This window comes from Canis aureus, chromosome 28 (genome assembly GCF_053574225.1).
Source record: "Canis aureus isolate CA01 chromosome 28, VMU_Caureus_v.1.0, whole genome shotgun sequence".
NCBI lineage: Eukaryota > Metazoa > Chordata > Mammalia > Carnivora > Canidae > Canis > Canis aureus.
Genome location: NC_135638.1, coordinates 15,699,165 through 15,727,069, shown reverse-complemented (window position 1 = coordinate 15,727,069; position 27,905 = coordinate 15,699,165). Strand labels below are relative to the sequence as shown.

The following is a 27,905-nucleotide window of genomic DNA, read 5'->3' as shown; positions in this document are numbered from 1 at the left end:
ACAGTTTGCTGCAAAAATCCTCTCCTTTTTAAAGGGATTTAATCGGTGTTGGGCCCTCACACACCTCCTCTGGTTCTGTTTGTTATCAGTTCTGGGATGCCAGCTGGTCCTGACGATATCTCCTAGCTGCAGTACCTCAACTGCTTGCATCATTGCTTGACACAGACAGCTGCCTGACACAGGCTACTGCTTGACAGGAGACATTCTATTTTGCTCTCTATGATTCCCTCTTCAGAAAATGAAAAGTTGTGTTGGGACCTGCTGACTATGCCATTATTTTTAGAGAAATTAATAATTTAAAGCTATGTTAACAGGGTAAATTGATCTTCAACACCTTCAACACAAGGACACAATAATGTCCTTGATCTTCAACAAGGACATTACTTACACTTTAAAGGTAAGTTATTATAAAGAGACACAACAGAAATTTCTAGAGTCCTGATAATATTCTGTGAAGTCACATTGATCTGTACTTTATAACTTGTATGTCTGTATGCATGTGTATGTGTGTAAATATATGAAGATATTTTTCCATTTCAAAAGCTTTTTTATTTTTTTAAAGATTTTTATTTATTTATTCATGAGAGACACAGAGAGAGAGGCAGAGACAGAGGCAGAGGGAGAACCAGGCTCCCTGCAGGGAGCCCAATGTGAGACTCAATCCCAGGACTGCGGGATCATGCCCTGAGCCAAAGGCAGATGCTCAACTGCTGAGCCACCCAGGTGTCCCTTAAAAGATTTTTAAAAATGTGACAAGAATTTTGAAGTGATGTCTTGCTTTTTGTCTCTTTTCCATGAAATTTTGGCTTATTCATTCTAACTTCATATTCCTTTTAGACTCTATTTTCAACCTGGGATGTTTTGTTCTGGGGTTTTTCTTTTTTTTTTCTTTTTTTAGTTTATCCAATTCTGAGTAGGCAATAACCTGGTTTAGCAGGTTTACCAAATGGAAAAATCAATAAAATACACACTAGTAAATCTGCCCAGACAAGATAAATTCATAAACATCACAGCCTCTCTGCCACATGAGGCAGCCCTAATATGGATCAGTGATAAGAACCACTTACACCTGAATGCAGTAAAAACGTTTTTACTGACCCTCAACTGTTCAAGGTCATTCTACTTCTTCCAATATGAGTAAGGGTAAAAACTAAGAGTCAGACAAACTCATAGGAATTGAGAATTTCAACACACTTAAGAAATCATTAATTTCAGCTCTTTCGTTTCATAAGTAAATAAACAGTAACCAAGAAATTAAGTGACTTGCTTAATTCTGCCAAATAATTAGTGATAGAAAAGAAATCAAACCTTAAGTCTCTTGATTTCCACATCAGTACATTTTATGTCTCTAAGCTTCAAGAAAACCTCTTTTACAATCAATCAATGTGTGTGTGTGTGTGTACTTCTTGGCCTGTCCTTAGGTTTTTCATGCACTCACAACAGATTCCTCTTTAATAATAAGCTTCATTGCCATATAATTATCTTACTAATCACTCTTGAAAGAACTCCTATAAAATTGCTATAGAGCCATTTTAGCCATTCAAATGTGCATACCTCTGACTAGTAAATAGCTGTTTTAATCATGTATTTTATTCATTTACTAAACATTATTGAGAACTTAATCTATGTTAAATACCACAATCAATGCTTGGTATTCAGATATAAACAGAGAAGTGGTATTTGCCCTTGTATACTATAGGTCAAGTGAGAGAAATGGATAGTAAAATAATTATCATAAAAATAAATACTGGTAATAAAAAGCCTGACTCAATTTTTTACGTTGGATTGTTGACAACTTTCAAAATGTACCACTCTTTTTCCTTTATTCCCCACATCTGGGCAAGCAAATAAGAAAGCCCCACTGCTTCCTCCTTTCTTAATATTATCTCTATCTATCTCTGAATCTTTCTACCCATCTATACGAAAAATGTCAACAAGAAAAATGAATTTTATTTTAGCAACCACTCAATTATTTCAGAATTCTTATTGAGTATCTCCTCTGTGCTGGAGACAGTACTAGGTACTGGCAATTAAACGGTAAACAATACAGACATAGCCCCACCCTTACACTCATTTCCACACGTTCCCCAGATTTATGCTTATATAAATTAGAAAACTCAAGTAGTTTTTTTGGAGTGTAGCTCACCTCCTCATGAGTCACACTTCATACCTCACTTTTAGGAACCTGTTGGGACTTGAGTCTAGTGTTAAAAAACAAAATTCAGCTGAGTAAATTTAAAGATCTAATTGGCTCTAGATAATTCATGGGGCAGCATCCCACTGAGAAAGTTGAGGGGACCTCCACGGAGCTGTACAAAATGGAAGGCTTCTATAGGCAGAAATGGGGAGGAGGAAAATGTTATTAGAAAAAGAAAAGAAAGAAAAGAAAAAAAGAAAAGAAAAGAAAAGAGAAGAAAGAAAGAAAGAAAGAAAGAAAGAAAGAAAGAAAGAAAGAAAGAAAGAAAGAAAGAAAGAAAGAAAAAGGAGATCCCTGGGTGGCTCAGCGGTTTAGTGCTGCCTTCCACCCAGGGCGTGATCCTGGAGTCCCAGGATCGAGTCCCACATCGGGCTCCCCGCATGGAGCCTGCTTCTACCTCTGCCTGTGTCTCTGCCTCTCTGTCTCTCTGTCTCTCTGTCTCTCTCTCTCTGTGTCTCTCTCATGAATAAATAAATAAATAATATCTTAAAAAAAAAAAAAAAAAAAGACGGGATGCCTGGGTGGCTCATTGGTTGAGCATCTGCCTTTGGCTCAGGGTGTGATCCCTGGGTCTGTGGATTGAGTCCTGCATCAGGCTCCCTGTGAGGAGCCTGCTTCTCCCTCTGCCTATGTCTCTGCCTCTCTCTGTGTGTCTGTCATGAATAAATAGATGAAGTCTTAAAAAGAAAAAGACAGGATTATTTCAGGTCAGGTCACCTTCCTTTGGAGAAAAAGGATGCTATTATGCAGATTATTTTACTAATTTGATCAGGAAATTTCAAACTGGTTAAAGGTCACATTCCTACAATAAAGTCTTGGTTTGCCATCCGAGAAGCAAGTGATTCCATTTTGGGCCCTTTTTTTCTTTTTCTTTCTTTTTTAATATTAGTTACAGACCTAAAAGCATAAAAGGATGGTATGGGTAGATCCTGAAGAGAATCAGCATTATTTTGCATGGCAACTGCCTCAAGGGAGGATATTACTGTTTCCTCAGGCAATGCAGAATTAATCCCCTCAAATAGAAAAGTCCCCTTCTACTGGGGATGGGGAGACCTCTTCCACAGGCAAAGACTACCCATCATAATTTAGGATTCAATGTCCCCAGCTTCATCACAGTCCTCCCACATATCTTCAACACCATTTATAGATACCATATTCCCCCAATCAATGCCCTCACTTTAACAGTAGGCACTCTAGAAGTGGAAGCTCAGGTTGCATTGTAATTGAGCCAATCATAAGATGAGATTCTGCATCTGGTTTTCAGCAAAGTCAGTCCTGTGATAACAAAAGATAAGACTCTGCCTCTGAGTACACAAGGAAGCTCTTAGGTCATCGCTGTGGCTTAAATTGGGAATTTGAATAACGAACTTTTCCAGAGGCTTTAGGAACAACCAATGTCACTATTTTTCTTAGTTTTCCACAATGCTCAGAAGTAATAATATGGAGTTACTTACTTAGTTCCTTGTTTCTCAAAGTGGTGGATCACTAGTAATCCATGCAGTTATTTTGCATATCTCTAAATAGTTTAAGCCATGGATTATCAGTGCTCTTTACTTCTGGAAATGGAATTATTAGTTATAATGGAGTCTGATTAGTTATAATGGAGTCTGATTAGATCTTTAAATCTAATCAGATTAGAAATAAGCCAATTCCAAAAACTCCAGAACCAATTCAGAAAATTCATCCTTAAAATTCCATTCTTCTAGAACCACTCTTCATAACAAAATCTGTATTAGTCAAAATTCTCCAGAGGAACAGAACCAATAAGATATTGGTATGTACAGCTAGATAGGTGTATAATATAAATAATATAAATATATGTAATATAAATATAAATGTATGTAAATCATGACTCACATGATTATGATATTGTGAAGACTGAGAGGTTCCACAATCTGCTGTCTGCTACAAACTGGAGGCCTAGGAAAGCCAGTATTGTAATTCCAATCCAAACCCAAAGGCCTGAGAACCAGGAGTGCCAATGGTATTAGTCCCATCCTGAGTCCAAAGACCTGAGAATCAGGAACAGGCCAGAAGGCCTGGAGAAGACGGATGTCCCAGTTTAAGCAGAGTACATTTGTATACTTCCTCTGCCTTTTTGTCCTATTCAGGCCCTTAATGAATTGGATTATGGCTGCCCACAGTGATAAGACCACTTTTTTACTCAGGCTACTGATTTAAATGATAAGCTTCTAGAAACATTGTCAACAGACATACCTAGAAATAATGTTCTACCAGCTACCTGGGCATCCCTTAGATCAATCAAATTAATCACCACTTGTAAATACTTGAAAAATTATAAAAAGCATAATGAACAGAACTGCCTACTCAATCGAGGTTGACAGCTAAATAAAATATGCTAGAAGATATCTAGGTTTCTGAGAACCTCAACAATAATAAAGTCTTAGAGTAGTCAAGACAGTGAAAGCAATATTGCAAAGTTCAATATTATTCTTACTTTTTAAAAACTACATTAGTATCTAGGGATGCCTGCCTGGCTCAGTGTGTGGACTATGAGATTCTTGATCTCAGGGTGGTGAGTTCGAGCCCATAACGGGTTAGAAATTAATAGCCAGGTATTCATTTTGAAATAATGTTGTAAACAACTGTAATCAAAATAATTTTCCATATATTTCCAACATTGTGCTTGACCAAATTTTCTTTTTTTTTTTAAGATTTTATTTAATTATTCATGAGACACATACAGAGAGAGAGAGAGAGAGGAACAGACACAGGCAGAGGGAGAAGCAGGCTCTATGCAGGGAGCCTAATGTGGGACTCGATCCCGGGTCTCCAGGATCACACCCTGGGCTGAGCTAAACCACTGAGCCACCTGGGCTGCCCCCAATTTTCTCCAAAAAAATGGCATTTATAATAAATTTACAAATATAATTTTTATAACAGATTATAATATTATCTGCATACTAAAATTTGAAATGTAAATTAAAAGAAAATTCAGTGCTATGTCTCCTTTATTCTATTTTTTAAATATTTTGTTTATTTATTCAAGAGAGATGCAGAGAGAGAGGCAGAGACATAGGCAGAGGGAGAAGCAGACTCCCTGCAGGGACCCCCATATGGGACTCGATCCCAGGACCCTGGGATCATGACCCGAGCTGAAGGCAGATGCTCAACCACTGAGCTACCCAGGTGGCCCTCCTTTATTCTTTCCATTGTTTTTCCTTCTTTAATCCTAGAAATATATTTTCTATATATTTGTGAAATATATACACGTTAACTGTTCCTTCTGAAAAAACTAGTGGCCTAACCATTGAATGCAGCATATCTATAAACCATAGTATATTTGAGAAAAACCAATATTAGCAAAATCATTCTATTACTAAATAAATATCTTACTCTTTGTGGGTATATTACCTTTCTTTGTGTGTCTTTGAAAGACTCATTAATAAAAAGGCAATAAAATTTTGCAGACCTATTTTACAAGATCAAGAAGTATTCAAATTACAATGAAACTATTGACAATTAAAGGACATAATAAAAGTTTGATAAAAATTTTGAGCTCTGCTTTCTTTTGATTCAACTAAGATTTATTTAATTGTTTGTTGTACTTTTATCTTTGTTGGTCCAGTGAATTCATCAGAGGAACAATAAACAAGACATTTTATCATGTATTTATCAAGACAGTAATGAGTTCCCTTATTGCTCAGGACATAAATTATGTGTCCTGTAAAAGATTCATTGACAAATGTATGTAAGCTTTTCTGCTTTATTGACATGTTTTTAAATGTAAAGCAAAGGTTGTTCTCTAAAATCCATATTTTGATTTGACAAGGAAAAATAAGCTCCATTAAGTTAAAATTTAAAGTTATTTTCAATGGTTTTAAGGTAAGTTCTATCCACCTAAATAATATGATGGCAGCCCATTAGAATAGGTGGAAATAAAATATATCTAAACATTCACAATTAAATCAAACATATATTTATACAAATAAGCATATTTTGAAATAGCACAATAAAGATAGATAAAAGATGGTAAAGTTTGTCTATTATAATACTGTAATTTTTATTTTCTTTTTTTTAAGATTTTATTTATTTATTTGAGACAAAGATAAAGATAGTGAGAGAGAGAGCACAAGATAGGGGCAAAATGAGAAGGAGAAGCAGGCTTCCTGCAGAGCAGGGAGCCCAAACTAGGACTTGATCCAAGAACCTTAGGATTATGACTTGAGTCAAAAGCAGATGCTTCCCAGATTGAGCCACCCAGGTGCCCCTTCTTTTTTTTTTTTTTTTTTTTTTGGTTCAGATTTTATTTTAAGTAACCTCTACACCTAGTGTGGGGCTTGAACTTACAACCCAGAGATCAAGAGTCACATGCTCTACTGACTGAGCCCATCAGGTACTCCATAACTTTTATTTTCTTTTAATAATTTTATATTGAATAGGAAAATGCTTTAGTGCTTGTGAAAAAGCAAGTCAATACGAGAAAAAAATCTTGTAATATAAATTATAATATAAACCCCCAGTATGATCATATAAATAATAATATAAACAAAACTCACGTAAATTTAACCTTGCACAAATATAATCATGTACAGTCTGCCTAATGCCAAAGGAAAAAAATTAATGATAAGAAATTGAATAAACATGAATTTAAATCCATCAGGTCATGTTGATAAACATCCCTTGGGTAGAACAATAAAGTTGTTTTAGCATCATTTACATCCATGGTTATAAGCATCCCAAACTTAAAAGACTGGTGATTAAAATATGCAGTGCATAGGGCACCTGGGTGGCTTAATCAGTTTAGCATCTGACTTGGACTCAGGTCATGATCCTGAGTTCTGGGATGGAGTCCTGTGTCAAGTCCTGCTTTGGTCTCCTTACTCAACGAGGAGTCTGCTTTTCCCTCTCGCTCTGCCCCTCTGCTCCCCACTTGTCCTCAAATAAATAAATAAAATCTTTAAAATAAATAAAGCTCCTTAAAATGTAATAAAACAGTATAAATAATTTTAATGGTATGGAAAATGCAAAATATCAGCAGAAAACTTGGAAAAATTATGGAGGCAACATAATCTCATATATTTTAATATACTTCTATACATGAAATTTACCATAACTTTAGCCACAAATTATAGAAACCTCAATTCAAACTATCTGAGGTTATAAGGAAACTATTTCTTTTACTTAAGGGGAAATTCAGAAATATGGCAGACTTCTGATTCAATTGACATACTGGGTTAACAATGTGATCAAACTATGTAGTTCTTTCCATTTGTCACTCTGACACTCAGCTAGTCATTGTCTGATGACTGTCAGCTCCATTCCTACCTCAGTACTCTCCTCTATGTCACAAGGGGCTCGATGCGTTAAACTACATTTCCAAGGTATACATGTCAGTGCAAACTAGTGGGAGATTGTAAAATGGAAAGAGAAAGAAACTGTTTTGTTTCTTCTGGTGACACTTTTTGATGTAGCAACCTCAGTGAGTGGCATTAGAAGAGAGAAGACCAATGCAGAAAATTTCAAGTTTTATGTAGTATATGGTCAGTAGTACAGGCTCTTACATTACTGCTCTGTGGCACTAGTACTGCCTTCAGCAAAAGGGATGGCACATGTAGGGACAAGGACTTCAGCCAAAGTGTGAGAGGAGCATTCTTTTCTACCGTTTGTTCCTCCTGCCTTGCTCTTTGCTACTCCAGGACTTTTAAAGGCTTTGTAACTAATTTCCTGCATTAAATCCTTCTCTGTTTGAGAACTCAGTTCCATTTTCCTGACTAGACTCAGACTGATAGAGCCAACTTCAATGATGACTACATACTTAGGCTGGAGCAAGGTGACAACAGCACCAGGCATCAATCCAGGTATGACAATGTTCACAGGGAGGTGTGTGGGGGGGAATCTTTTAGGAGTGAAGATCTCTTCCCCAGAAAACCCTGGGAAACGAACTAGGGGTGGTAGAAGGGGAGGAGGGCGGGGGGGGTGGGAGTGAATGGGTGACGGGCACTGGGGGTTATTCTGTATGTTAGTAAATTGAACACCAATAAAAAATAAATTAAAAAATAAAAAAAAAAAAGAAAACCCACATCCTATAGCCCTGTCACATCTAAGTCTTAAGCTATGTTAGTAAATTAGGCTGCTTATAGCCGACCAAACATAATGTTTCTAAAGATAGACTTGTTTTGTCTCTCACTTAAGCATGTAGATAAAGACAGATTGAGACTAGTGCAGTGGCTCTGGTCTTGTATAAAACAGAGTCTAGTTCAGTTTTTTACTCCACTATGCTTAGGATGTGCTCGGTTCCTCACAATCCAATGACTCTTCCTCTTTCATACCCATATTGCACCAGGATGGAAGAAGTGTAGAGGAAAGAATAGGATCTTCACTTAAAAGAAATACCAGAACTGCACTTCTGCTTCTGCACTGTTGGCCAGACCATAGGCACATGGATACATCTAACTAAGAGGACTGGCAATAGAAAATATCTTTATTCTGATTATTTCTGCAAGTAGGTAAAAATTAGGAATTCTATTGAGGTATAAGAAGAAAATAGATACAATCTGAAATCTGTAAGTCTCAGCCAGTCTGCCCATTTGGCCATTCAAATATCAATATGCATCCTTCTTTCTACAAAAAAAGAACATTTTCACCATCTTCCAGAGGGACAAGCACAATTATTAGTGTATTTAGTAATGGTTCCAGGATCCCTTAGTAATTCAATCCTCTCCACAAACTGCAAATGTAGTTTCTCATGGACCAGTAATCTATAAACTAAAATTATCTCCTTCCAAATTAAATAATATATAATAAGAGCTTGGAAAAGTTCCATAGCAATTTTTACATCCTGCTGGGCAGCAATAGCAAACATGCTCTTTTCCGTAGGTAAGATAAATTCCTTCCTTAGCCAACCTGGTAGCTGCTGGTTTTGTTCTCTGCCAAGAATTCTTTGTCCATAATCCTCCATAGTTATATTTGACATGGACTTTAAAGAGAATGGTATCCTTTCAGACTTTTACAGTCCATTTCCTGCTGGTGCAAGTTAGGGACCAGACATTATTTCAAGTCAGGCTTGTGGGTTCTTTGCAAAACAAGTCCCTCAAAAACTTGGTAGAATTGAGGTTTGTTTCCAATCAGCCCCAGGTGTAGGTTACCACAGCCAAAATTCTCATCTAGCCAAACTTTTCAAGGTTCTAATATTGCACCAACTGACCTCTGTATTGTGCTCATTGCACTCTATCTGAACTTACACTCTCTGAAGGCCCTATTCAAGTGTGGGTTTAGCTGGTGTTTTAGCCAAGGTCTCTCTCATATCTAACACAGAGCCAAGATTTTTCTTTTGTACAAGAAGTTTATTTGGGAGTGTGTTGGCAGAGAACAGACAGGAGGTTCTGGATATTGAATAGGGAAGGAAGGAAAGTGGTTTCAGTACGGGCATGGCAGATGATTGGTTTTATGTGTGACTTTCTAAAGAGACTTAAGAAATGATTCTCAAAATTTTTTGGTTGAGGAGACATGAAAGAGCTTTCAGCCACTGGCTCATATCCCCCATTAGCTGAGGATCACCCCAATTTCCTTGAGTTATGAGTACTGAGGGGTGCCACTATGTCCCATGCCAAAGACTTAGAAAAGCCCTGGAGCAGAAAAAAGAGAAATACCCAGTACGATACTCTGAGGTAGACTACTGTCAGGCATAGGATTAATGCCTATATTAAAACCTTAAATAAATAAATAAATAAATAAATAAATAAATAAATAAATAAATAAAAATGGAGGATCCTTGGGTGGCTCAACGGTTTAGCACCTGCCTTCTGCCCAGGGCATGATCCTGGAGTTCCAGGATCGAGTCCAACAGTAGGCTCCCTGCATGGAGCCTGCTTCTCCCTCTGCCTGTGTCTCTGCCTCTCTCTCTCTTTCTCTATCTGTGTGTGTGTGTGTGTGTGTGTCTATCTGTCTCATGAATAAATAAATAAAATCTTTTAAAAAATTAATGCCAAATAGGACTTTTCCCTATAGCTGTGGCTAGAACCAGAAGTGAAGGAGAGAGGAAGTGGGGCAGTATATAGGAAGTGACTATACAGATTGAAATATATTGTCCTTAATCTAATTTTTGTTGCTGGACTGTTTCCCACTGTCTTGCCTTAACTTTTAAAGGAAGATGCTTACAAAAGACTTGAGGTCACAGTCAAATCTCCTTTTGAAGACATCACAGCCATGTCTTGTAACTGCTTCTGCCGTCCCAGGTAAAGAAACAGTTGGATATTTCTACTTTGCATGGTCCTAACTTATATCCTCAATCAGTTTAGATTACAGGCTACAGGTAAATAGTAACATCCCCTTTTATCTCCATTTGCAGGTTGGCTAACTCTAGCCTGAGTTCACCTCTCTTTTGAAAAATATACTGAAAGTAGCAAGAAACAGCAAAATGATAGCATTCTGAGCATCTTCTTCCATATATGAAATATAGGTTAGGTCAGCCCATGGATGCCCTTCAAAGTACAGGAAGCATTAGTTTTTCCCAATAATTTGCACCCAGCATAGCAAATCTCACTGACTCTCCAGGACGCTGCATGGGTTACATTGAGCAGGGCCCCTATATAATAAAAGAAAAAAAGAGGTCTAATATCTGGAAGAGGAGGAATGTCTGACACAGAAGATCCAGACGAAATGATTAGTGAGGTTGAAGAGGGTGGTAGCACTGAAGCCATAGGTAGCCAGTGCTCAAAGAGGAAGAGATTGATTGTGTCAAATGCTCTGAACAGGTTGATTAAAATGAGTTCTGAAGACTGACTGTTGGGTGTAGCAGGAAGATGACCATGAGTGACAATGATGGGAAATGTTTTTTTATGAAAGTAGGTCCCTAGGCAACTAGTTTTTTAGAGAGTGCCCATCAATCCCACAGGAACTTTCCACACAGTCTCCATAAAAATAGAAAAATGAGTGCTTGCTTTTTAGCATAATAAAGATGATTTATTTGGAACAAACAGCACTGACTAACAAGATTAGTAAAAAGTAGGCCACTCCTCAAAACTAAAGGCATTATTCACTCAAAATATAATTTTTAAAGTCCCATATATTTAAAATAACACTATTGTTTAGTACAATATTTTTTATTTATTTATATTTTTTAAGATTTTATTTATTTAATCATGAGAGACAGAGAGGGGGACAGAGACACAGGCAGAGGGAGAAGCACGCTCCATGCAGGGAACTGGACAGGGGATTCGATCCCGGGTCTTCCGGGTCATACCCTGGGTAGAAGACGGCACTAAACCGCTGAGCCATCCAGGCTGCCCTACAATATTTTTTGAATAAATATTTGCCAATAATGGGGAAAAAGCATCAACTTCTAATTCTTACAATTATAAAATCATTAATATAATCTATTTAAATATCACAGGAACCCAGTCAATAATTAGAAAATAAGAGTTTTAGTAATAAATAATGTTAATGACTTTATGAAGAAAGTCAATGAACAACCATGATCCTAAATTCTTATTTTCTAATTTCCTTAAGTGCCTCAAGGTATTGTGATAGTCACAATCAATTTTTTCACTTCAATTAAAAATAACTATCACTACTCTGTATTTGGAAATGAAAGGGAAATATGTTACTACAAGGAGACTAATCAAAGAACTGTAGCTAAAATTTCTTGTTAGCATTATATATATTTATATAATTACATTTATATAATTACATATATAATAAAAATTATAACAGACTTTGAACAGAAGCTTTAAATAAGCGTGATTTAGGCAGTTAGTAAAACTGTCCTACTATATGCAATTGGACTCCTCGCTCTTCTTTATAAAGGGCAGACCAGTTTCTCCAAGGGGAATTTTAAACTCATTAGATATGTGAGATTCATTATAATTAGTTTCATTTAATACCACAAAAAGGACTTGTTCACAGGCTATTTTACTCTCTTCTTCCTCAACAGATGATTAGCTAGCTTCATTTTTAAATGGAAGATATACTCTAGATACTTAAATGTAGGGCATCTCTTCCTTTCAAATCTCAGAAAGAAAGGTGTACTTCAATTTCCCTATAGAAAGTTCTAGTATTTTGCCCCTCTTTTGAAAGAGGAACTAATCCTGCTTTCCCTATTCTTCTTTGGCTTCCTTCTTTCATCTGCTTTGAGCCTCTTTATCCTTTTTTTCAGCCCAAAGGATAATTTGTCTCATTCCAGGCCATTCAAAAATTGTACATTGGGAGGTAAATGAAAACAATTCATCTTTAATTATAAAATAGAACAGCTATGACATTGGTTCCTAAATAGTATAAAATTTTGATCCCTTAGTACATTAAAAAGTCTTAGGGTTCAATGACAGACAATAAACAAAACTGTTTTGGTGAGTCATTTGACATCTTTACTAATAGGTTGTTATTCGTTATGGTGAATATAAGGCACATATTTGTGTTAAGCAATTAAAGTGAAATAATGGCCTTATTAACATTAAAATGTAATTATAATACCAATTAATGTTAACTGGTAGCTTTTTAAAGTGCCCAACTAGGGCAGCCCTGGTGGCTCAGCGGGTTTAGTGCTGCCTCCAGCCCAGGGTGCGATCCCGGAGATCCGGGATTGAGTCCCACATCAGGCTCCCTGCATGGAGCCTGCTTCTCCCTCTGCCTGTGTCTCTGCCTCTCTCTCTGTGTGTGTCTCTATGAATAAATAAATAAAATGTTTAAAAAAATAAAAATAAATAAAGTGCCCAAGTAGGTATTTATATGAATTTTTTTCATTAACTCTGAATATGAATACTTTATAAATGAAAAAATCAACGGGCACCTGAGTGGCTCAGTGGTTGAGCATCTGCCTTTGGTCCTGGGGTCCTGGGATTGAGTCCAGCATCAGGCTCCCTGGAAGGAGCCTGCTTCTCCCTCTGCCTACATCTCTGCCTCTCTCTGTGTCTTTCATGAATAAATAAATAAAATCTTAAAAAATAAATAAATAAACAAATGAAGAAATCAAGACTAAGAAATGCAAGCTTGGGAATCCAACAGATCTTGATCAATCAATAAGGGATTGGCAACACTGAAGTTCCATGTGGTGCACAAGGCTTAATCAACAGTAGACCAGCATCATACAATTGATATGTAAGACAAGTGTCTATGGCTACCAAATGTGGCATCAAGAATCAATAATAGAGGGATGCCTGGGTGGCTCAGTGGGTGAGCGTCTGCCTTTGGCTCAGGGCATGATCCCAGAGTCTCACGATTGAGTCCCACATCAGGCTTCCTATGTCTCTGCCTCTCTCTCTCTCTCTCTTTCTCTCTCTCTCTCTCTCTCTCTGTCTCATGAATAAATAAATAAAATCTTTTTTTTAAAAAAAAGAATCAATAACAGAAAGGAACTAATCAGAGTCCATTCTTGTCACACTTAGATGGGGACTGTTACCTCCTTGAGCTGCATAAAACCCAGAGTTTTAAGATCATTTATAGGAGAGGGTTTCCACAAGAAGGTAATATTGGTATGTGTGGTAATCTGGCAACAGGAGCTTGAAATCATCTTAATGTAATGAAAACAAAATATTTGTTTTAGTATTTTTTCCTCAAGTTAGTGAAGAGTTCAGAAAACTTACCATATAATGCTCTCACTGGTTCCATTCTTTACAACTTTTGCTAAATTCTGATACAAAAGAAAAAGTACCTGTCCATCTACATTTCTTTATTTACAAGTATTGCTTGGAAGGAAATAAAGCGATTAGATAAAGACTGACTAAAGGGAGAGATGGAGAGTGGCTTGTTTTAGAAAAGTTTCCAGAAAGGTCTCTAAGAGGAAGTGCCAACAAAGCTAAATTAAGAGGATGAAGAAGGAAGAAGAAGAAGAAGAAGAAGAAGAAGAAGAAGAAGAAGAAGAAGACAACAACAATATAAGAAGAAGAAGAAACTACCTACTCAAAAGCCCTACATGAAAAATCTCCTCCTATGCCTAGGTAAATGATTGATACCGGTGTGAAGGAGCTCAACATAAGACAGTTGATCAGATTGATAGGGACCAAAATCTACAAGGCTAAGGATTTTATTTTATTTTAGATGTAAGTGAAAACCATTAATGGTTTTGAGAAGATAGTGAAATGATTAGATTTTCATGGGATACTAGAATGTTTAAGTAGAATAAAGGAGAAATGACACATGGCTTAGATTAAAATGGTGGCAATTGGCAATAAATATGAAGAGAAATACACACACACACACACACACACACACACACATTTGGAGGTAGATTCCAGAGCACTTACTGATGAAGGCTCTGCAAAAATTGAAGAAAAGTAAGGGATCAAGTGTTATTCCTAGGTTTTTGCTTTGAATTAGTATTTGAATATTTGAATCATGGTGGCATTCACTGAGGAAGAAAATATTTGCAAGATGAAACAGTTTGGAAGAAAGAATAATTAAATAACTGAAGTTTTCATTTTAGACATCTTAATTGTAGAGATGTCAACTAGTGTTTGTCAAACTTACCCGATGAAAAGAATTACCTAGAGAACTTATTACATAGATGGATTCTCAGTTTTTTCTGCTAGAAATTCTGGTTCATTAAGTCTGAGTTGAGCACAAAGCACTGTATGTTTTTTCACATTCTGTGGATATTGTGCAGCTATAAAAAAGAAAAAAAATGAAGATCTCTATCGACTGATATAGGGTGATCTCCAACATACATAAAAGGCAAAGTTCAAAAGAGTATAGTATGACAGTTTTCATGTAAGAAAGAAGGGACTATAACAAAATGCACATGTATCTACTCATCTGTGCAAAAAGAAATACAGAAAAGGATAAACCAGAAACTAGTACGATTAGCATTTACAGGAAGCAGCTGGGAACTGAGCCAAAAGAAAGGAAGAATGGAAATGGAGTAGAAGGGATGAGAAGCAGATGACAGTGAGCATGTATTTTTGTATAGTTCCAATTAAAACTATGAATATTTTTCACATACCCAAGTAAATAAATAATTAAAATCAATCAGAATTTGAAAGGATCCCCAAACGGGACATAAATAGCAACAAGTAAACCTAACTTTATTACAAATGAGTAACAAAATCACACTGAAGGAGATAGGAGAGAACTAACTTAAGTAACTTTGGAAAATAGTACCTTAATTATACTATAATTAAACATAAACAGTATATACTGCAAGGCTAAAGACAGAACTAACTATACACAATATTAAACTTCTTAGTTTATTTTTAACATGGATACAGGCTAATGATTTTTAAATATTTTATGTGCATTCTCAAACTGAGCAAAAAATAGATAGTGGCTAATGAGCATTGCGTTTTTAATTGTTAAAGAAAGGAGTTACTAATAAGGAAATGGTAAGAGAGGCTGGAATAAGTCCTATGGTATTGGATTGGAACCAGAGCATTAGTAGAATTCATGCATCAATTTGAACTTGTGTGTGTGTACACACCCAGATAGATAAATTTAAAAATAAGCATTTATTTGCATATGTGTATGTATGTATTTGTATATATGTTTTTACGTCTGCCTACTCAAAGGGCAATAGGGTAATTTGGGTAGCAATGAGCACACCTCATACCAAGATGCTGATTTCTAAATACCATTATTTAATACAAGGAACAAGAACTTTATGGAAAAATGACTGACTCAAGGCTGGGATATATCTGTGTAGAAAAAATATAGGAGACAGCTTGACAGAGCACCAATGACCAAATCTGGAAAAATTTGAGAAACAAAATAATGAATGATAGCAATGGATTTTAGCCCATAGAATAAAATAAATATCCATAAGTTCATACTGATATGTATAAATAAATAACTGAATAAATACATAAATAAAGGAGACAATACAGCTCTTCCTGTCAGTCAAACTAGAACAACTAAATGCAGAAGAAATGATGGGAACATAAAATGATCGTTTGTCAAACACCACAGTAATTGTTGGAGTCAGGGATTATTGCTGGATGTTAAAATTAGTATGGGAAAATAAAACAAGAGGCAGAATATTTGAGCAATCTCAAATAATTACAAACAAAAAATAGTAACTTTGCAGTTATCATTATCACCAAGCCATCAAAGTTAGTATCAAAGTTAGTAGCAGGACATATGAATTTCTTGAACCTCCTGGAATGGAGCACTTATAAGGGCATAACATCATCCTATGGTATTCTTATCAAGCAATGCATAACCTCAGTCTAAACATGAGAAATTATCAAACAAATCCAAATTGAAAAACACTTTACAAAGTAACTGGCTAGGATTCTCCATTAGTTCAAGATCATAAAGATGCAGAAACACAGGAACTATCTTAGGTTGAAGAATAAAAGAACATGGCAAATAAATGCAACAAGGGATCCTGGATATGAACATGACTGCAGGACAATAGACAATAGACGATATTCACATATTAGTCTAAAAATTAGTTGAAAAGTATTGTGTCATTGTAAACTTTCTGGTTTCAATAATTGTGCTTTGATAATATAAACTTAACATCTGGGGATGCTGGGTAAAATGTACATGGGAATTCATGCTTCCATGTTTGAAGTTTTTTAGTAAACTAAATTTGATAACACAATTTTGTAAAAACTCAGTTTGGACATTTCTTCTTTCAAATTTCTTTATGAAAGAAATCTCCCTGTTTAGGGATAATGCTAATTCAGTGAGGAAGATAAGATTTGCACAGAACAAAGCTTACTTAGCACTCATAAGGTATGGCACAGGAAACAACATTGAACGGCCACTTAAAAACATCATACATTTTAAGTGTCACAATGGGTGGAATATTTGAACTACACAAACTTAGGAGGAGTTGGTAAACCATAGAATCAAAGAATTTTCTTATTGTAAAAACTCTTCTTGGGACACCTGGGTGGCTCAGTGGTTTAGCGCCTGCCTTGGGCCCAGGGCATGATCCGGGAGTCCCACGTTGGGCTCCCTGCATGGAGCCTGCTTCTCCCTCTGCCTGTGTCTCTGCCTCTCTCTCTCTCTCTCTCTCTGGGTCTCTCGAGAATAAATAAATAAAATCTTTTTAAAAAATCTTCCTTTTCCAACTTCTTAGCTTCAATCTCTGCGAAAACACTTCAGTGACAGGAAGTTCATTATTTTAAAATGCAAAATTGTAAAATGTCTCTTTTACAGTTGAAAGGTTCTACTTGTTAAATTGCTCATCCTTTTATCAACCTAAACCTGATTAATTGATCTAAAATCTTCAGTATGGAAAAGACTAGTTCTTTTTATAGGACAACTCCAATAGCGGATTAGAGTCATCACCTTTGCATCCTGGTCTTGTCTCATCTGATCTATTTCTACTCCTTCAGTTACTTCTTACAGTGTTTAGATTCTAGACACTTGACTGCACTGATCACTTTCTTGAGCATAATAACCCATTTGTTGAACGTGGTATTTTAAGGCTGAAAGAAATTGTTTACTGATACATGTAAAAAATTCAAACATAAAATTTCCAATCAATAATTCTTAATTTAACATGACTCATATATACGAATTGATAAGTACAATGAGAAATTCTGGATTATTTCATTTTTAGAGAACTATTGTAATAGATACTTATCTGTAATGTGCAGGCAATGTGAATTATCTTTCTGTGCATCTATGCACATCTGAATGCTGCATCTGATGCTGCTTAATGATGATATGAATGTGAAATCCTGTTATGTATGAAATTGAACACAAAAAAATCTTTGTTCCCAATTAGACATACATACACAAATTTTTATGATCTATTTTTAGTGTATTTCTCACTTTCATTATTCATTTTTGGCACTTCAGTGCATTCACCATACTATACCATAAACATCAAAATATATTACTTCACTTTACCTTTTATGAGATTACTATACTTGCCAACCAATATCTGAGATTTTAAATACGAGCAAATCATCCTGAGCCAGTTAAGCACAGAAGAGTCTCAGTAAATGCAGTTGAAAGTGTGCACACTTAGGTTTGAGCAAATTCTCTAAGCCTTCATTTTTATTTGTGTAAGATAATAACAATATTGAACACATAGGTGGGTGGTAGAAAACCAGCTATACGTAGGTGCTACATGTAAAGTTTATTTGACTACCTGACAATAAATATTCATTAACTATTAACATGATGATGATGATGATAATGAAGCTACTTGCAGGTGTCCTTCTTAGGCCTGTAAGCATGGGTAAATAAACCACAAGATCGTGTCCATGTACATTTACTAAAACTAAACTGCCTTTGCCCCCTTGCTCTCAGCTCCCACACTCCATCTGTTTAAGGACCTCTCAAGACAGCTCAGGCCTCTCTTCTATGAAACTTCTGTGAACTAAGTTTTTTTTTTTTTTTTTTTTTTAATTTTTTTTTTTTATTTATTTATGATAGTCACAGAGAGAGAGAGAGAGAGAGGCAGAGACATAGGCAGAGGGAGAAGCAGGCTCCATGCACCGGGAGCCTGATGTGGGATTCGATCCCGGGTCTCCAGGATCGCGCCCTGGGCCAAAGGCAGGCGCCAAACCGCTGCGCCACCCAGGGATCCCTGTGAACTAAGTTTTTAGAATGAACTTAAATTACATTGCTTGCACTTATATCATGCACAAACTTCTGCAATGAAATTTATAACACTTTATTGCAATTTTTGTCTCTATATCAGCTTGCAACTCTTTTAAGGAAATAAAGTACATCTTATTCCCAGAATCTGAAACAATGTCAAGCACATAGTAAATATTCAATAGTTTTTTTTCTTGTTATTTTTTTAATGAATGAAATGGTAAAGAAAAGAAGAAATGTTTGTTGAATACTCTTTACTCTCTAGGAGCTGTGCACACAGTCTTAAGAATGGACTTTCTCATAACCTGTATTATTTTGTATTTAGTAAGTGAAGATTAATCAATGGCAGGCTTTCTCCTACTTCTATTTATATAATCATTAATTGAAGAAAAGCCATTTCATCCTTCTCAGTTAAAACATTAAGGATTTTAATATTTAAATAAGGATCAGACTAGCTTTCTTCCATGATTCTGTATTCTCATATTTAAGAAGAATGTCAAAATTTTAGCTTCTGTGACCATCATCTTACAGATTGAGTGAAAGTGTCTTCTTTTTTATTTTTAATTTAAATATTTATTTGAGAGAGAGAGAGAGCAGGAGCATACCTAAGCAGGCAGGAGGGGCAAAGGGAGAGAATCTCCAGCAGATCCTTGTTGAGTTCGGAGCCCCTGCCTGAGACTCCACAACGAGGCTTGATCCCACAACCCTGAGATCATGATCTGAGCTGAAACAGTCAGATGCTTAACTGACTGAGCCACCCAGGCACCCCAAGTGTGGTCCTTAACATAATCACAGATTTTGAAACTAATAGAAGAGGATTCAATATCTAGTTGTTTCAATTTCTTGACATTTCTTTAAAATTAATTCCCATTGAACACAATATTTGCATTTTCAGTCTTTTTTTTCCCCCTCTAAAAACAAGGAAAATTCCTGGTGACAGTTACAGAATCATCCACGAGAGGGCAAACATGCCTCATATACACAGTGAGAGGAAAATTAGCAGTAATAAACTGCTAACAATGGAGGAAGAAAAAGTGGAAGTGAAGTCAGTAATGAGATTTGGCCCAGATTAGAAAAACAAAACAGGGCTACATATTTCTTAAAAGATAAGATGTCTGTTTAATTTTTGCTTTTTGTTCTTATTTCTGATGCTAGAGGAAGTACATCTGAACATCAGAACCAGGAGTAACTTGGAAAGCACTAGAAAACACTGCAAGCTCTTATTATACTTATTTCTATCGTAACATTGTTAAAATTTAAAAAGTTTTTAAAAAATTTCTGAAAGACTTATCAAAAATGCATACTTCACCTTAGATGATGTCATTAATTTAAGGGTCAAGAAATTACAGTCAGGAATTAAGCTGAAATACACACTGTGTATTCTTGCATGATAGAGTGAACCATGGGGGTTCTAGTTATGTTTGTTCTTAACTTACCACCATCAGTCAGGATTTTCAGCTCTTGTGATCCAATATACAGTTAAAATCAAGTGTGGTGCTCAAGGTCTAATTCCTCAGTTCCCTGCTTACCCCAGTTAGACTCTATGGTTCATCACTAGAATCACTCCTTCCTGTAACCTCTGAAGTCCCTTGGCCCTCATTCTCAGTTGGATTAGCTGTCCAAAATGTCAGCTGTTGCAAAATAGAAACTTATGCCAGTTTAGCACCTATGCCAAGCAGCTAAATATGGCTGAAGAAAAATAAGCAATCGCTAGCTGGTCTCATTTAATTCGTAATCACTAACCCTATGTGAACTCTCAGTATGGACCAGAAAACTGACTAATGAATTAATTTCCTTTCCCTATTTCTTATGTGACAGTTTCACAACTTCTCTTTCCTTACATCTCCAACACCTACTCCTCTTTCTAAATTCTCAGATGCTTCCTATTTCACTGAGAATACAGGTGGAATCGGAATAGAATCTCCATAAGCTCCAAATATCAAGTCTACCAACCTCGTTGGGGCAACCAAGCCACACGCTCTGCCTTCCCTCCCTTGGCAGAAGAAATATATGTCCCCTGGTCTCAGGCCAAAACCTCCACTCTGCGCTGGATCTCTTTCCCCTTACCTAATTAAGGATTTATTTTCTACTGTATCCCCTCTCTCCCACTCATATCAATTATTTGTTCTCTACTAGATGTTCCCATCAGCATTCAAAGATGTAATACCTCCCATCTTAAAAGAAAAATACCTTCTTTGCTTCCATATCCCACTCTAATTAGTGCCCCCGTGGCTCTGCTTTTTTATACCAAACTAGTCAAAAAAGATAGTTCTACTTGATGTTTCTACTTCTTTCCTCCCATTTGCTGATTTTTATCCTCTCCATTACACAGAATCTATTCTTGTGAAGGATCTCTATGTTGCCAAATCCTATACTAAATTATAAGTTCTCATCTTAATCCACTAGCAGCGTAAAACTAATAATCACTCTCTTCTTTCTAATACCTTTCCACTTGGCCTCTGGGACAATTGTTTTTGTTGTTGTTGTTGTTGTTGTTGTTGTTGTTGACTTCTTTTACCCTTAACTGGATCTTCCTAGATACTGGAGTGTCCCATTGCTTAGTCCTCCAACATCAAGTATGCTCTGCCTACGTTTACTTCCAAAGTAATTTCATCTGGTCTAAAGACTTTAAATACTATGATGATTCACAAATTTTCTGCTACAGCCATGGCATCTCTCTCCCTGTGTTTCAGACTAGTATATCCATTGTCTACTTCACATCTCCCCTAAGATCTGATAGGCATCACAAATTTAGCATATCACAAAACAAACTTCTAATCCCTTAAAGCTTTCTCTTGACCACTGTCCAAAAGGTCCTAACTGATTTTTCACTCACCTAACTTTCTAACCTCATCTTCTAACAATTTTCCCCTTTGAGCAATTCACTACAAACTAGCCCACCTACCTACATATGTGTTCGTCTGGAACACATAAAGTATAAGCCCACCTACCTACATATGCCAAACTTATTTTTCAATGTAGGGTTGACCCTTGAACAATGTGGAGTTAGGGATGTCTACATCCTGTGCATTCAAAAATCAAGTGTAACTTTTGACTTCCCCAAAATTTAACTACTACTAATAGCTTACTGTTGACTGGAAGTTTTACTGATAGCATAAACAGTTGGTTAACACATATTTTGCATGTTACATGTATTACATATTTTATTCTTACAAAGTAAGCTGGAGAAAATGTTAAGAAAATTAATTTAAAAAACCATGAGAAAATACATTTACAGTAGTGCTGTGCTATAAAATACACCTATAAGTGAACCCATGCAGCTCAAATTCATTTTGTTCAAGGTTCAACTGTATTTCTATTGCTTGTTCCTAGACTTCTTCCAAATCTCTGCTCAAATGTCCATGGACACCCTATATAATTGCCCCTACCCTTGCATCATTACACTGCTTTTTCGTGGCTCTTTCCAAAACTAAAAAGCTACGTTTATCTGTTTATGGTCTTCTTTCACTGGACTATAATATCCACAAGGAAGAGATTCATTTGTTCACTTCTGTAACTCCAGTTCCTAGAACAACAGCATGTATTGGACACTCCATTAATACCTGCTGAATAAATATCAGCTTCCTGCTGACCATACACAGTTCACAGAAACCTATATTTAAGTCAAATTTAAATTTCATTTTTTTTATTAGCCTAAATTGGATTTGAGGAACTGAATATTCCTTTTTCATGAAAAAATGAAGAATTATAGAAACATAATTCTTTATAAATACTATTTAATAATCCATTCATTAAAATAGGAAAGTTTTTATTAAAGAGTACTTTCTGGAATGGCTGGGTGGCTCAGCGGTTAAGCGTCTGCCTTCAGCTCAGGGCATGATCCTGGAGTCCCAGGATGGAGTCCCACACTGAGCTCCCTGCATGGAGCCTGCTTCTCTCTCTGCCTATGGCTCTGCCTCTCTCTGTGTGTCTCTCTTGAATAAATAAATAAAATCTTTTAAAAACTAAAAAAATAAAGAATACTTTCCTCAGAAGGGATTTATTAGTTTGGTCAGATTCTTTAAAAGATTTGAAGTAAAAAAAAAAAAATTTAAAGAGCACTATGTAGGTAGATTGTTTTACTTCATGACTTCATAATAATGATTTTTTAAAAAAGGTTTATTTGAGAGTTACTTACACCACACTATTGAATGTATCATATGCCATCACTAAGCAGTTCACTTAGGCCAATATACATTTCACAATTAAATACAGGGTTCCAATTACAGAATACTCCCTGTATTATGTTGATCTGGTATTATATGTCAACTCCTTACTGGTAAAAACAAGGTGAATTTGTAGCAATGTTTAAAGAAACAGTTTCTGTTCTGTTTGTGGTCGCTTTCCCTTCTTTCCGTTAGATCTGCTGATACTGTACATTATCTAATACCAATCTTTTTATATGTAATTGTTATCTTATACTCTTGCATCCGTGTTTTCATATTAATGGAGGAAATCTAAAACTATCAATAATTATTTGAATGCAACTTTTACTATAACTACAGCTTTGCTACCCCTAAATTACATTTGTACATGTTTACATGATATATTTTCTGACCTCATTGAAAGAGATACTTGTCATAAAATTTTAAGATTTCTGTGGAGCATGATTAGTCAACCTAAACCGATCAGCCACCAAACACACTCACGCAGACACACGCACACACTATTATTATTATTGAAATTCTCCTACCCTTACGTATGAATCAAAATTATGTGAAGCAATATTGACTGTCACATACTAAATGCCCAATTCTTTCCTAGTAAACCAAATTCCCAGCGTTAGGCAGACTCCTATGGAGTGATGAGAGCAGGAGACCTGGCAAGTCATTGGGTGACAGATGCTGGAGCCAAATCACCCTGACAACTCCTCTCCATAATAAATCTGAGAAGCTAATCTCTGCTAAATTGTTAATGGCTGCTAATGAGATACTCTATACTCGGTTACCACTCCTTGACAGTGTATTTGCATTTAAATGAGCCCCTTCTGGAAGGACTCCCTAACCCAAAGGACTGGTTCCACTGCTGACAGCTTCAGGCACACAGGGCCTCTGGCTCTGGTTTCACATTGTCCTTTGCTGAGACTCATGATATCATTAGGCCATTTGATCTCTAACTCCAGAATATCTGAAAGGAAGAATTGCAGACCGCAAAGTCATGAGCAAAAGATTATTTTTTTAAAAGACCATGCAATGAAAAGTCATAGGGTAAAAAAATGATCTTCACCTTACTCTAGCCTCCACTCATTAATTTATCTAGCATACTGGTGTGTGTCAAGTTTCAAGAAGACAGATTCAAGCTCTATATGTTGACATAAAACATTTCTCATTTATTATTCCTTTTCTTTCTAGTTCCTTTATGCCTCTTGACATGTTATAGTATCTGAACAGTTAATTTCTGCCATTTTACATTTTTAATTTTTGTCTTTTGCCTAGCACCATCAATACTGATTCTCTGCCATGAGTAAAAAGCACCTGGCAAGAGTACTTTGATGGATGAAGGAGTCTAAATTATCATGAGAAACTATCTATGCTTCCAGTGAGTCTGGCTTTGTAGAATGGAAACTATACCAGGAAGGACAGCAGACTATGCTCCAGGACTCTCCCAAGTCACCACATTTAATCTCTGCTTCAGACAAATTAAAGGAAAAGACCAAATATCTATTTTCACTCTTAAGGACAAGCCTATATAATAGCCATTGTTCTTCTTATTTCAAAAATGAGACAAAGTCAGATCATGAATGAAAGGATCCAAGCCTGTCTGTTCAACTACAAAACCCCTGGACTTCAGAGCCACCTCAGTCTTCCGGTTCCCTTCACCTACCCATCCTCCTTTTCCTTAACATTATATAGACTTTCACCTCTAGCACCGGATACCTAGCAAACCCTGCATTTAAATTACAATGTTTTTAAAGATTTTATTTATTTTAGAGAGAGAGAGAGAGACTGCACACACACACACAAATGGAGGGAGGGGCAGAAGGACAAGCAGACTGTGCTGAGCGAAGAGCCCCACATGAGGCTCCATCCCAGGACCCTGAGATTATCTGAGCTGAAGTCAAATACTTAACTGACTGAGCCAGCCAGGCTCCCCTAAATTATGAATTATTAACCACAAGATTTAGCATATTCTCTCTTCCAAGGTACTTAGAAACTTAAAAGAAGGTGGAAGCCTGCCCAAGTGGCCAAGGGTACCATTTGTCAAGCACAGGCTCCCCCTAATGCCTGCACTGGGCAAATCACATCATTTCAGTATATCCTCAAAAAAAAAAAAAAAAAAAAAAACCAAAAAAAAAACTCTTCTGTGGTTGGGATCCTAACCTTTTTACCACGATCCCCTTTGACATTTTGGAACAGTTTATTTAACTCTTCATAAAATAATACTTTGGGGAGCCTGAGTGGCTCAGTTTTTTGAGCCTCTGATTCTCGATTTGAGTTCATATGGTGATCTCAGGGTCCTGCGATGAAGCCCCAAGTAGGGCTCCATGCTCCTTGGGGAGTCTGCTTGAGATTCTCTCCCTCTCCCCTGCTCCTCTCCATGTTTTCTCTCTCTCTTAAATGAGTAAATAAATCTTTTGTAAAAAGAAGAAGGAAAAAATAATACTTTTAAATTCATAAAATATATATTATTTCAAAGGAAAAGAATTAGCAATCTTTAAATACAGTTATTAAAATATTTAAGAAACCAAATTTGTGATATAGAAATGCACAGGTATTTAAATTCCCTAAATAACAAAATGTAACAATGGTTCTATTAACTAAAAATATAATTAAAAATAGTGATATTGAGGTAATGGGTTAACAATTATTATTTTGCAATGCATGTGCACTGGAATGGAACAATTAAGCAAATGGATGAAAGATTGTTGGAGCCACATTTCTTACTGTTATTGTAGGAATTTATGGATAAGCAAGGGGAGGAAGCTAGAATGATTTATGTATTAATGGATTAGACTTAAAAACATTAATATGAACTCTTATTTAGCTCAGTATAAGTACTGATAGTTACATACAGAAATATTTATAGCTATGTACACATGAATGGGTTAGTGAAAATATATATTTCTCTGCTGTTTCCTAGAGCCTAAATAAATGATAGCCCCTTGGCAACCACCATACCTATAGCCCAGATCTTGCTTTCTTTTCTCTTCTTCTTCTTCTTTTTTTTTTTTTTTTTTAAGATTTTATTTATTCAAGAGAGGAACAGAGAGAGGCAGAGACATAGGCAGAGGGAAAAACAGGCTTCTCGCAGGGAGCCAATGTGGGACTCAATCCCCAGATCCGGGATCACGACCTGAGCAGAAGGCAGATGCTCAACTGCTGAGCCACCCAGGTGTCCCTCAGATCTTGCTTTCTATTACCATCCTCCAAGAAAAGGGATCAGGGCTTCTTGGAGAAATGGCTGATTCTAGGACGGGGTAGGAAAATACAACATGGGAGCACCTTGTAATGCCAGAAAGTAATGAAGTAATACACTCACACACATCAAACGGAGTATGTCATAGGAGCATAGAAGCCAACAAAAAGAGCTCCCAATGGCTAAGCTGGAACAATTTGAACAAAATAAAGTAACATTGAATTATGACTCAAAGTATAAAATAAACATGAATGAGTCTATACTGCTATAAATAAATAATTGCATAAATTAATATTTAGAGGAGAAACGACAATCTCTTGTGCAGAAGAATTTCAAATACTTGATGTACATAATCTGCCCTAAAGAAGGTTGAACATGAGTTTATGCATGAGCTTCACATAGTGACTTCCTTCCAACAAGTACAGTATGGAAGAGATGGAGGAGTAACTCTACAGTGGAGAAATCTGAGATACTACCTCAGTCAGGTGATCAAAGTCAACATCACAGTCAAAAAAAAAAAAATCACAGTCAAAAATCACATTGATTGTACATACTCCTGATGTGATGTTATGAAAATGGCTCTTTATCTTGTGGTTGTCCTCCCAATAAACTATAATCCGGGTCTTATCATGAGAAAAGCATCAGAGGGTTTACAATAGTGAGGAGTGCTACAAAATACTTTACCACTATTCCTCAAAATTGTCAAGGTTATCAGAAAACAAGAAAAATCTGAGAAACTACCACAGCTCAGAGGAGCCTAAGGGGACATGACAACTATAGGTAATGTAGTGTGCTGGATGGGAGCCTGGAAAATAATTGAAGACATTAGGTAAAACTCAAGGAAATTGTACAGATTTCGGTTAATATTAATGTAGCATTATTGATTCATTAATTGTAACAAAGGTACTATAGTAATGTTAGATGTTAATAGAAGAAACTGGGAATGGAATTTTTGGGAACCCTGTACTACCTCCTTATATTTTCTGTATACCATTCTAAGAATATATAATCTATTAAATAAAACCAAAAAAAGGGTGATGATGATTTGATTGTCGCATCAGAGTAGTAATTTTGAAAGATCTATAAAAACTGAAATAGGAAGTTATCTGGGACTTCTATAGGTGACAAAGTCAGTCACAGGTATAGCGAATGTTATTTTGGTTCACTGTCTGCATTTGTATTTAAAGGAAAGGTTAAATGCTAAATTTCAGTTATAGGTTAGTAAAACTAAAGACGTAAAATCTCCCATCCACATTCTACATACCTTTTGATACAGATTAAGAACCTCCCAGTCTATGGTGATATTAATGACTTAATTTTATGAAATTGAGGCTCAGAGGCATGAATTAGGTTGCCAGAGCTTCCAAAAATCATTCATTCTAGGGCCAAGAATTCTTAATGATTTTTGTTGGAATTCTATTTGTTACACTACCTTTCAATTTTGGAACTGGGAAACAGAGGGATGGGAACTCTTCATGGATGGAACATGCTTCCTTGGCTTGCCCAATGCACTGCTTAGGCTGCTATTCAAATCCACAAGGTGAAGCTGGCTTGGACCTAGAGATGGGAATTCTATCAGTAGGAATGTGAAGTTAGTTAAGTAAGTTAAGTAAGTTAAATGAGGAAACCACACTCAGATTGAACTCTAGGTGTCAAAGAACTTCTCTGCTTGGGAATGGCTTAACAATGGGAGAAACACTGGTTCCACCATAAAGACAGCAAATCCTTGGCCCCTTCCCCCCCACCCCCCTTAAATTCTCAAACTGCTGAGCTGGCAGAGAGAAAGAAAGAAAGGCAGGGAGGGAGACAGAGAAAGGAGCAGAGAGAATGAGAAGAGGTTAATGGCCAATGCCAATTTAAAGAGGTTAAGAAGGGACTTATATGTGTATTTGCTTACATT

At 36.3% G+C, this 27,905-nt stretch overlaps 2 long non-coding RNA genes across 5 annotated transcripts in view; one reads left to right on the top strand and one right to left on the bottom strand.

Moving 5' to 3' along the window:
• The window catches only part of LOC144300463 (uncharacterized), a 445,593-nt gene that overhangs the window by 273,949 nt on the left and 143,739 nt on the right, over nt 1–27,905 (bottom strand). The gene's annotated exons all lie outside the window — the stretch shown is intronic.
• Nucleotides 102–27,049, top strand: LOC144300464 (uncharacterized). The gene is made up of 3 exons (XR_013367115.1): nt 102–397; nt 7,912–8,019; nt 24,085–27,049. It is a non-coding gene; the product is annotated as an uncharacterized LOC144300464 (long non-coding RNA).